Source organism: Amblyraja radiata, chromosome 2 (genome assembly GCF_010909765.2).
Source record: "Amblyraja radiata isolate CabotCenter1 chromosome 2, sAmbRad1.1.pri, whole genome shotgun sequence".
In the NCBI taxonomy this organism is placed as follows: domain Eukaryota; kingdom Metazoa; phylum Chordata; class Chondrichthyes; order Rajiformes; family Rajidae; genus Amblyraja; species Amblyraja radiata.
In genome coordinates, this window is record NC_045957.1 from 40,388,024 (window position 1) to 40,400,755 (window position 12,732).

Sequence of the window (12,732 nt, forward strand, 5' to 3'; positions counted from 1 at the left end):
CTAACTTATTCTTTTGTATCGTGTATAAAAAAACAAAACTTCTGGACGGAAATATTCAATATCATTTCTAAAGCACTTAAAATTCAATTGGAGCCGGATTCAAAACTAATAATATTAGGAATGTCAGAGGGCTGGCCTAATCTAATGATATCTCAAAGACTCTTCCTTGACTATGGTTTAATAACTGCGAAAAAACTTATACTTAAATTCTGGAAAAAGATAAATTCTGGAAAAAGATGTGGATCACAGAAATGACCCAGACACTACATCTAGAAAAAATAAGGCTTGTCTTGACTGACAAACCAGATCAATTTTCCAAAATATGGTCTCCTTTTATTGAATGGTTGAACACAAACTCAAAACCGATGCTATAGTCGGGAGGGCAGGCGTATGGAAGGGTAGTGGGATATATCTCCGCTTCTTTTACTTCTTCGTTAGTTCTGGGGTTTTTCTTTTTTCTTTTTCGTGTCTTTCTCGAAATTCTTTTCTTTTTCTTTTCTTCTTTCTTTCCTTTTTTCCTTTTTCTTTTTTTCCGATTTAGTTATTAGTTTATAAAATGTTAAAATTGAAGCAGTACGAAAATGGTATAACTGTTATGTCGATTATTGTCTCTTTGTACAATTGCTTCTAATAAAATAAATATAAAAATAAATTTAAAAACATTTAATAAATGTGATATTCTCAAGATCAGAACTTTAATATTATTGTATTATATGCTGTAAGTCCGTAACAGATAGGTAAATACATTACAATTTCTAGCAATAGACCAAGTCTTTATGGAGAAGATCAGTTGCCAGCTGGTACATTGGCATATCATAATCAGTAGCATCATCATACTCCTCAGATTATAACCAATAAGCAACTCTGTACACCTTGTTTTTCCTCAACTTTTCAATTTTGGCATTGTAAACTACAAGTTTTTGCTCTTCAAACCACGCATGATATGCCTTTCTGCCCACTACTTTCCCATTAAGAAGGTCTTGTAGATCATCACATTTGAAGTAGTCCAAATTCGGATAATCTCTGCGAATGCTGCCTAAATCAGTCTCTTTTGCTGGGCATTTGGATTGACAATTTTGCAATTCTTCTTCGGAGACATCTGTTTAAAATGTAAAGGAAAAAAAAACACTGAACAGCAATAAGAGAAACAAGTTATTATTTGCAGTTTTAGAAAAAGTTAATAAAGTTAAATGCTAAAACAAATAGTGAATACCCAACAAAAAATTCATATTCATCAGTTTCATCAAATCAAATAAATTCATCTAATCAAAACAGCCAGTGGCAGATCTGCAGCGCCGCTGATGGTAGGTTTTGTAACATCGCTACCATTTGTAACAAGGACAGAGTCCCCCTTGTCGTCACCTTCCACCCCATCAGCCGTTGCAAACCAAGCATATAATCCTTCAACATTTTCGCCACCTACAACGGGATCCTACCTCTGGCCACATCTTCCCATCTCCACCTCTTTCTGCTTTCTGCAGAGACCGTACCCTGGTCAATTCATCACTTTCCACCCAAACCACCCCGTCCCCAGATACTTTCCCCTGCAACCGCAAGAGATGCAACCCCTGTCCTTTCACCTACCCCCTCAACTCCATCCAAGGACCCCCGACAGTCCACGTGAGGCAGAGGTTCCCTTGCACCTCCTCCAATCTCACCTACAGTATCCGCTGTTCCAGGTGTCAACTCCTGGTCATCGGCGAGACCAAGTGCAGGCTCAGTGATCGATTTGCTGAACACCTCCGCTCAGTTCACCTTAACCTACCTGATCTCCCGGTTGCTCAGCACTAACTCCCCCTCCCAATCCAAATCTGACCTTTCTGTCCTGGGCATTCTCCATTTTCAGAGTGAGGCCCAGCACAAATTGGAGGAACAGCACCTCATATTTTGCTTAGGTAGCTTACACCCCAGTGGTATGAACATTGACTTCTCTAACTTCAAATAGCCCTTGTGTTCCCTCTCTCCATTCCCTTCCCCTTCCCAGTTCTCCCACCAGTCTTACTGTCTCTGACTACATTCTATCTCTGTCCTGCCCACTCCCCTGACATCAGTCTGAAGAAGGGTCTCGACCCAAAACGTCACCTATTCTCTCCTGAGATGCTGCCTGTCCCGCTGAGTTGCTCCAGCATTTTGTGTCTACCTTCAATAGAAACATAGAAAATAGGTGCAGGAATAGGCCATTCAGCTCTTCGAGCCAGCACCTCCATTCAGTATGATCATGGCTGATAGAAACATAGAAACATAGAAAATAGGTGCAGGAGTAGGCCATTCGGCACCATTCAATATGATCATGGCTGATCATCCAACTCAGTATCCTGTACCTGCCTTCTCTCCATACCCCCTGATCCCTTTAGCCACAAGGGCCACATCTAACTCCCTCTTAAATATAGCCAATGAACTGGCCTCAACTACCTTCTGTGGCAGAGAATTCCAGAGATTCACCACTCTTTGTGTGAAAAATGTTTTCCTCATCTCGGTCCTAAAAGATTTCCCCCTTATCCTTAAACTGTGACCCCTTGTTCTGGACTTCCCCAGAATCAGTACCCTGTTCCAGCTTTCTCCCCATATCCCTTCATTCTGTTAGCCATAAGAGCTATATCTAACGCTCTCTTGAATACCTCCAGTTAATTAACCTTCACTGTCTTTTGTGGTAACATTAGAAACAGTAGCTAAAATAGGCCAGTTGATTCCTCGAGCCTTCAGGGCCATTCTGTAAAATCTTGGCCAATTCAGTCACTACCACTAGACCTCCTCCGTTTTCAATGGCTCCACCTCCACAGTTCTAAGAAATAGAGAATAACTAAGGATACTAACTTTGAGAGAAGATATTCATTCTCATCTCTGTTCTAAATAGGCAACCCCTTATTCTTAAACTATGCCCCATTAGAGTCCTGGAGTAATACAGTGTGGAAACAGGCCATTCAGCCCAACTTGCCCACATAGGCCAACATATTGCAGCTACTCCAGTCCCACCTGCCTGTGTTTGGTCCATATCCCGCCAAACCTACAGCTGTGTTTATACATAATCCCCCCATTTCAGGGTACCATAATGTTTGGGACACATGACTTCATAGGCTTTTGTAATTGCTCAGGTGTGTTTAATTGCCTCCTTAATGCAGGTATGCAGGAGCACTCAACACCTAGTCTTTCCTCCAGTCTTTCCATCACATTTGGAAACTATTGCTGTTTATCAACATGAGGACCAAATTTGTGCCAATGAAAGTCAATAAGCCATTATGAGACTGAGAAACAAAAATAAAACTGTCCGCAGAAAACTTCATGAACAGAAATAGAGAGGCTACACTGCAAGATGCAAACCACTGGTTAGCCACAAAAATAGGATGGCCGAGTTACAGTTTGCCAAGAATTACTTAAAAGAGCAACCACAGTTCTGGAAAAAGGTCTTGTGGACAGATGAGATGAAGATTAACTTCATCGTGATGGCAAGAGCAAAGTATGGAGGAGAGAAGGAACTGCCCAAGATCCAAAGCTTATTCACCTCATCTGTGAATCATGGTGGTGGGGGTGTTATGACCTGGGCATGTATGGCAGCTGAAGTTACTGGCTCACCTATCTTCATTTATGATACAACTGCTGATGGTAGTAGCATAATGAATTCTGAAGTGTATTGACACATCAAATCTGCTCAAGTTCAAACAAATGCCTCATTGGCCGGTGGTTCATTCTACAGCAAGGCAGTGATCCCAAACATACTGTTAAAGCAATAAAGAAGATTTTCAAACCTAAAAAATGATTGGTTCTTGAGTGGCTGTCAATCACCCGATCTGAACCCAATTGAGCATGCCTTTTATAGGCTGAAGAGAAAACTGAAGGGGATTAGTCCCCCAAAACAAGATAAGCTAAAGGTGGCTGCAATACAGGCCAAGCAGAGCATCACCAGAGGACACCAAGCAACTGGTGATGTCCATGAATCGCAGACTTCAAGCAGTCATTGCATGCAAAGGATATGCAACAAAATACTAAACATGATTACTTTCATTTACATTACATTGCTGTGTCCCAAACATTATAGTGCCCTGAATTGGGACTATGTATAAACACTGTTGTAATTTCTACATGGTGAAACCAAAATGTATAAAAATGGCCTTTATTAAAATCTGACAATGTGCATTTGAACCACATGTGATTTTTTTTCTATTATAAATCTCAAATTGTGTAGTACAGAGACAAATAAATAAATGATGTGTTTCTGTCCTGAACATTATGGAGGGCACTGTATGTCCTCTGGTCCTCGATTCACCTACTCTGGGCAAGAGACTCTGTGCATCAACCCGATCTATTTCTCTCATGATTTTACACATTGGCTTCAATAATCACATTGGATGAAACATCCCCCCATTATCTACTCTGTCAAAATATGATTAAATAAGATCCTTCTAAATTGCAGTGAGTGTTGGTCCAAGTGGCTCAATCTACATCAATTCCTTCATCCCAGGAATCATTGTAACAAATCTTCGCTGCAATGTCTCCAATGCAAGTATATGTGGCTTTTTACAATACTGCAAACAAGAATGTGACAAATGGGGTCAAATTTCAATTTCCTTCAAAAAAGTTGATAGGCACTTTATTGGGTTCATGACTAACATAGTATCAACAAAAAATATAAGAAAAGATAGCATATTGATGTCAAGTTTCCGAAAATGGCATCAGAATACACAAATACATTTTGTGTAACGGTCGTCGCTGGTGTCCACCAGTGACCTGGTTGGCAAAGTAAGTGCACGTATTTCTTATTCCTTTCTATGTTTATGAATACCATGGAACAATAAAATTGCAAACACCGTTTCCACTTCATTCACCTGATCATGTAGTAGGACACTGCATCCATCTGAGTGGACTCCGCAACGCGCGTTACACATCATACACACAAACGTACGTTGCAGTGGACACTAAAAGGTTTGGTATCCCAGAAAACGAACGTTACATTATTAGCGAGAACCAAGTATTTTCACCAATGTGATTTAAACGGTACATTACCTTATGGATTTGAGCTATCGATGGCCGATGATTTGTCAGAACATTTGATTTGGGCTGATTTTTTAAGTAAAATGTCTCCTTACGGTCATTGCGGAGCTTCCCGAAGTTGACACGAAGGAATGAAGTTGGCGACTTGGTCCGTACGAAAGGTAAACAAGAGACAGTCAGTTGCCAAATTAAAGATTGGCCCCATTTCTTTGTTTTGATGGCCAATTCATGTCCAATTTTTATTTATTGATTTAAAAAAGTCAGAAAATATATCGTAAACGGTTTTGTGTTTTTGACACCGCGATGTTTTTGATACATTAAATTGGAAAATAAGAAAAAATAATTAACTCGCCCATAAATCGCTACTACCATAGGATACCTCGTTGGGTTTTTGAAAAGCATTAGAGGTTTGGAGCCTCCGTGATTTAACTTAAGGAGGTACCGACCCCGATAACGATCGTTGTGACAATGGACACCAAGCACAACGACTGTTACAGGATCTTTACTGTACTGTATTATCTTTATGTTACTGTATTTTTCTCCTGGTATTGAAGATATTTCCCTATATCATTATCAAAGCGTATATGTATGAGGGGCCATATGAAGTTTATTCATGAATTAAATATTCATGATTGAAGCGTGCGTGGCAGCGTTTTTAATGTCACATTTTTGGTGTCCAAATTGGTGGTAAAATGGTAAGATTTGTCTGTCATGAGAAAAGTTTTTGATTTTCGGTCTTGAAGTTATCTAATTTTTATCTGTTATTTATAAGGTTTCATATAATGGGCAGATTTTTGTTAAGAACAGTGTATTGGTGTAAAAAACTGAATAATAATCTTGTTCCTCAAAATCTCTCCAGTGTTGAAAAAAGACACATATCATTGTTCAAATATGTTGTTCAAAACTCTACTCAATACGCCAAGCATAGTCTCACCATGCCTTGTAAAGTTGCACTGAAAACTAACTTCTAGAGGAATTCAGCAGTTCAAACAGCATCTGTGCAGGCACAGGGATAATCAACAAATAATTTTGGGTCGGCACCCTGCTTCAGAGGCAATTATCACTTTGCAGATTGTCTTTTTTATTCTGATTCCAATATTTGCAATCTCTTGTGTCTGTTTGGAAATGTCTTTACTTTTTATATTTCATGTGGGCCAGAACTTGTTTTCATGTTTCATCCAAATGATAGTACATACAGCAGTTCAAAATTCTGCATTGATTAGAATATCTATTCAAGTCTTTGGACTGAGGTTTGATTACTAACCAATCCATCAGGGGTACTTACCTCCACACCATCAATGGGATCTACAGGAGTTGCTGCCTTAAAATGTCAGCCAGCATCATCAGATACCCACATCATCCTGGACACTCTTTCATTTCACTCCTGTCATTGGTTAGAAAGTATAGGGGCCTGAAAACGAATGTCCAAGTTCAGGAGCAGCTTCTTCCCAATGACCATCAGGTTATTAAACACTATAACTCCAACTGAGTTGTGAACTACATAGATTTGGGGACATTGTTTTTGTCTTTGCACTATTATTGGGGGGGGGGGGGGGGGGTTATATACTGAACTTTTTTGTTTATTAGGGTGTTTACAGAATACTATATAACCATATTACCATATAACCATATAACAATTACAGCACGGAAACAGGCCATCTCGACCATTCTAGTCCGTGCCGAACACGTATTCTCCCCTAGTCCCATATAACTGCGCTCAGACCATAACCCTCCATTCCCTTCCTGTCCATATAACTATCCAATTTATATTTAAATGATAAAAACGAACCTGCCTCCACCACCTTCACTGGAAGCTCATTCCACACAGCCACCACTCTCTGAATAAAGAAGTTCCCCCTCATGTTACCCCTAAACTTCTGTCCCTTAATTCTCAAATCATGTCCCCTTGTTTGAATCTTCCCTACTCTCAGTGGGAAAAGCTTATCCATGTCAACTCTGTCTATCCCTCTCATCATTTTAAAGACCTCTATCAAGTCCCCCCTTAACCTTCTGCACTCCAAAGAATAAAGACCTAACTTGTTCAATCTTTCTCTGTAACTTAGTTGCTGAAACCCAGGCAACATTCTAGTAAATCTCCTCTGTACTCTCTCTATTTTGTGCAAGTGCAAGTGCAAGTAAGAATTTCATTGTTACATTTTGGGATATATGACAATAAAACTCTCTTGACTCTTGATATTTACAGATAAAAATAATTGTACAATTAGCCTGCAAAGAAAACTTGGTTAGAAGCTAATTCTCTCTCGGTCCAGTTTCAAGGTAACCAGTAGCCCTTTTGTTGTTGACACTAGATACTGTAGCTATTGTGAACTGTCACCATTCATTGATTGTCTGCAGTGTTGTGCCAATATGTTCCCACTATATAGCCAGAAGAACATCCAAACCACTAAAATGATTAAAGCCCTGTGAATTACTCTCAAAAGCCACTTTTAATTTCTGAGCTGCCAGACTTGTGGAAGATACCAGGAACAAACGAAGAGATCTGTGGTATTTGAAAACTGGATCAACATGAACATGAAGATTTAATAGGAACATGAGAGTCAACTTTTTCACACAAAGAGTGGTGGGTATGTGGACAATGCTGCTGCCAGAGGCAGATAGAATAACAACATTTAAAATACATTTGGACAGGTACATGTATAGGAAAGGTTTAGAGGGCTATAGAACTAATGTGGGCAAATGGGACTACCTTAGATGGGGCATTTCGGTCAGCATAGATGGGCTGGGCTGAAGGACATGTTTCCGTGCTGTATGACTAACTGACAAGCTGCCTGCCCTACTTCAAAACATTTGATTCAGATTGTCACATTATTTGATAGCTTGGAGACTTAATGAATATGTGAAGGGATAGGGAGAAGATGTATTGTTATTGAAGAGATGGGGCAGTGAAGTGCCCAGAATGGGATAATCTTGATAATTTTTCTCCTGATTCTGAAACTGATCTCTTCAACTGTCACCAGGAAAATTACACAAAGTATGCATTGCACTAATCTATCAAGTTTATTCCAAGATTATAGTCAGTATTCTATCGGGTTTGTACCCGTAAATTCAGGGACCTTGAGCAAAACCCAAAGTGCTGGATTAACTCAGCGGGTCAAATAGCATTTGTAAGAAGAAGGGTCTCAACATAAAATGTTACCAATCCATGGTTTCCAGAGATGCTGCCTGACTTCCTGAATTACTCCAGTCTTTTTCTGGTAAACCAGCATCTGCAGTTCCTTGTATCTTCATGTAAAACAATATTTTTCACTTTGGTAATTTTTCTTTGCACTACCTGTTGTACTTGTGGATGGCCTGATTGTATTCATGTATGATTTGATTGGATTTAATCGCTAACAAAGATTTTCGACTATATCCTGGTACATGACAATAATAAACCAATACCAATAGATTCACATCATGGTCAGGATGGATAAGGTGCTAAAAGCCCCATTTCTGTGCTGGACTTTTCTATGATTTCTCAAATTTGATTTCATTTTTGATAAATCTATGTTGCCTCTGCGTAATCCTATTATTATTTTGTTTGAAGAAGGGTCTTGACCCGAAATGTCACCCATTCCTTCGCTCCAGAGATGCTGCCTGTCCCGCTGAGTTACTCTAGCTTTTTGTGTCTCTCTTCGGTTTAAACCAGCGTCTGTAGTTCCTTCTTACATGTTATTTTTAAGTGTCCTACTACCACTTCCAGATTAATAGATTCCATAATTTGCCTGACCACTAATGTCTTGCTAACTAGTCTTTCTTTAGTTTAGTTTAGAAACATGGCGTGGTAACAGGTTCTTTGGCCCACCGAATCCACGCTGATCAGCTATCCCTGCACACTTACACTATCCTATGCACATTATGGACAATTTACCAATTATACAAGCCAATCAACCCACAAATCCGTACATCTTTGGAGTGTGGAAGGAAACTGGAGATCCAGGAGAGAACCGACGCAAGTCACAGCAAAACGTACAAACTCCCTACAGACAAGACCCATTGTCAGGATCGATCTCGAATGTCTGGCGCTGCCGCCATCAATTGCCTCTAGTTTGCTTCTGAGTGTAATTGTAAAAGAGCAATTACTATTGTATGCTACAAGTTTTGGTGTTGAATTACAATAAAAACTCTGTTCCCTGTTAATCTCGATTCCTTAAATATTCAGTCTTCACCATTTCTCTTTCAATGTTGAATGTTCATGTTTTGGAAGCACCAGCTGATGTTCATAAAGAATGTGCTGCAGAAACTTGGCATTTTCAAGTTGTATTTCTATCAAGCTATCACCATCAAGGTGTATAGTATGTTAACTCTGTGATATGTCATCCTGTGACAGGGTCTTGAAGCCAGGATGTTTACATTGTGATAGACACAAAAGCCGGAGTAACTCAATGGGTCAGGCAGCATCTCTGAAGAAAATAACCTACTCCTTGTCTCCAGAGATGTGGCCTGACCCACTGAGTTACTCCACAGTTTTTTGTGTCTATCTTCGGTTTAAACCAACATTTGCAGTTCCTTCCTACACATGTTTACATTATGCAAGATATTTGTCATAGAATATGCAAGATCATGCAAGCCATGAAACCAAAGGGTTACAACGGAACTAGTTTATGTGAAAAGTGATGTCAACAAACAATGTCACAGCCACACACCATTCTTAAGCTACCATTCTGCAACTTTGCATTTTACCCCCAACAAACTTCCTCTAAGAGTGGAGTTGATGATCTTCAGAAGCAATTGGAAACTATTCCATCTACAGTGACTGCACTGCAGAAACAATATCACCTAAATCTCAGTTGTTGAGCTGCAGTATGTAAACAATGCTTGTGTTTGTACACTCGGAATTAGAACTCCAAGATATCATAAGTATTCGAGAGGGAAGTCCTTACTCTTAATATCTGCAAAACCAAGATATTCTCCCACAATGACCCTGATGACCAGACCACCATTCAACAGTAATTGTTCATGAATAAACCTTGCAAAATTTAGACCAAATCCCATATCTTGGGAGCTGAAACAGAGACACTATTCAAAGCTCTGTCATGGGAGTTTACCATATGGACTGAGAAATATTCTTGGAAGATAAGTTTTCTTGAAGATATGTAACATTCCCATTAACCCAGGAAATGCCTGGCCCATTTTTGCTCAAAGTGGAGAAGGAACATTCTGGATGGTATTGAGAACCTTGAGGTCAAGCATCAGTAATACACAGAGGTCTTATTTAAACAATTAAACCAGTGCCACCATCTCCCACATTCCACTCACCCACCAATTAACACGTGGTTAGAACACAAAAGCGTTTCACTTTTTCTCAATACACGCGACAATAAAATAATCTAAGTCTCTCAGCTACCTCCTGCCCATCTGCCGGAGAACCTGTGGTCCCACATTAGCATCAATAGCAAGCTCCAAACCCACAACAATGAGTGGATGCGACATATCCTCATTTGCAAGAGAATGCCGGAGAAGTTGAAAGTCTTTACCTAATGTTTTATTTCATAATCCTATTTGTAGAAATATAGCTAATGTTATAGATTCTTGCTTCAGGTAACTCAATTATTGAGGACAGAACAAGTGAAAATCAGACAGCAAAAGGCATTCTGGAAATTAAGCACTTTAGGCCAGTCAGTGCATTGGTGGTGGACCCCCTTGTGTGCAAACTATTTATTTCATCTTATGTTCACAGCAGTTCGAATAGAGTAATTGGTGGTCTGATGGATCAGCCTTTGAGGCTGAAGGATGATTATTCGCATGTATTCCCAACTTGGCATCCGATGAAGTGGAAAGGAATATCAATTTCTAAATGTATAGCTTATTTACAACCATAAACGGCACATCCTGCAGGTCTGTGATTGCTCGCCATAAAGCATGAGGATTCATTTGTCCTTTTCCAGTTCTTTGTACCTTCATTATTCCAAGTCAGATCAATGTCTGGTCAATGTGCACATGGGCAGTTGTGTTTGGAAATAGCTCATAAAACAGGAAATCAGCAAGACACATCTACGAGCATTTGTCGGTATGCTCAAAACAACATTTGCACTGACTGGACAACTTGGATAATTTCAAGGAAGAACTCTGATTGTATATTCAAATGTAAAACCATCTGCAGTAAACTATATCTCTGCCATGGTGCAGAACCAGGAACAGAGTGGCCCAGGTAATTGCTGCAGTGCAAAAGAATGAAAGGAAAGAATAATGACCTTGAACTTGCAGAGATTTTTTCAATTGATAACACAAGGAACTGCAGTTGTTGATTAACAAAAAAAGACATAAAGTTCTGGAGTAACTCAATGGGTAAGGAACCACCTCTGGAGAACACGGAGAGGCGATGTTTTGGGTCAGATCCAAATCGTTCCTATCCATGTTTTTAAAATTGGTATTTGTTTATTATCGTCACGTGCATTGAGCACTGTGCAGGGAGTACAGAGAAGGTTCACCAGACTGATTCCTGGGATGTCAGGACTTTCATATGAAGAAAGACTGGATAGACTCGGCTTGTACTCGCTAGAATTTAGAAGATTGAGGGGGGATCTTATAGAAACTTACAAAATTCTTAAGGGGTTGGACAGGCTAGATGCAGGAAGATTGTTCCCGATGTTGGGGAAGTCCAGGACAAGGGGTCACAGTTTAAGGATAAAGGGGAAATCCTTTGGGACCGAGGTGAGAAAAACATTTTTCACACAGAGAGTGGTGAATCTTTGGAACTCCCTGCCACAGACGGTAGTTGAGGCCAGTTCATTGGCTATATTTAAGAGGGAGTTAGATGTGGCCCTTGTGGCTAAAGGGATCAGGGGTATGGAGAGAAGGCAGGTACAGGAAACTGAGTTGGATGATCAGCCATGATCATATTGAATGGCGGTGCAGGCTCGAAGGGCCGAATGGCCTACTCCTGCACCTATTTTCTATGTTTCTATGAGCTTCCAATCCAGGCAAATCATACAATACATGTGTACACCAAGTATATACAAAAGAGAAAACAAAACAGAATGCAGAATGTAGTGTTACAGGTACAGAGAATGTGCAGATAAATAGGACAAAGGCCGTAACGATGTAGATTTCAAGATTAGGAATTCAACCGTAAAATATGACAGCTCCTTTCAGGAGTCTGAAAGTGGGAAAAAACGAATCTTGAATCTAATATTATTTGGTTTTAAACTTTTGTACCTATGGTAAAGCAGGGTAGAAAGAGAAACTGGGGTGTGAGTGTTCCTTCTTGCATTGGCTGCTTTCCTGAGGAAGCGTGAAGTGTAGATGCTGTCAATAGTGGTGAGATTGTTTTGTGTGAAGGATTCAGGTGTATCTGAATTCCTAGCAGTCTTCAACAGAGCAGTTACCATACCAGACTATGGTGCGTCTGAATAGCATGCTTTCTGTGAATTCAGAACATCCTCGAGCGGGAAGGTGAACAACCAGCAGTAGTTGTGCACGTCGGCACAAATGACATCGGGAAGAAGAGGAAGGAGGTTCTGCAACGCAAGTTCACAGAGTTAGGAAGAAGACTGAAAAGCAGGACTTCTAGGGTGATTATCTCTGGATTGCTTCCAGTACCTCGTGCTAGTGAGGACAGGAACAGTGAGATAAGGGATCTGAATGTGTTGCTGAGGGGCTGGTGCAGGGAGCAGGAATTTAGGTTTATAGACCACTGGGATCTCTTCTGGGGTAGGAGTGACCTGTACAAAAGGGTTACACCTTAACTGGAGGGGGACCGACGTTCTGGCAGGCAGGTTTGCTAGGGCTACACGTGTGGGTTTA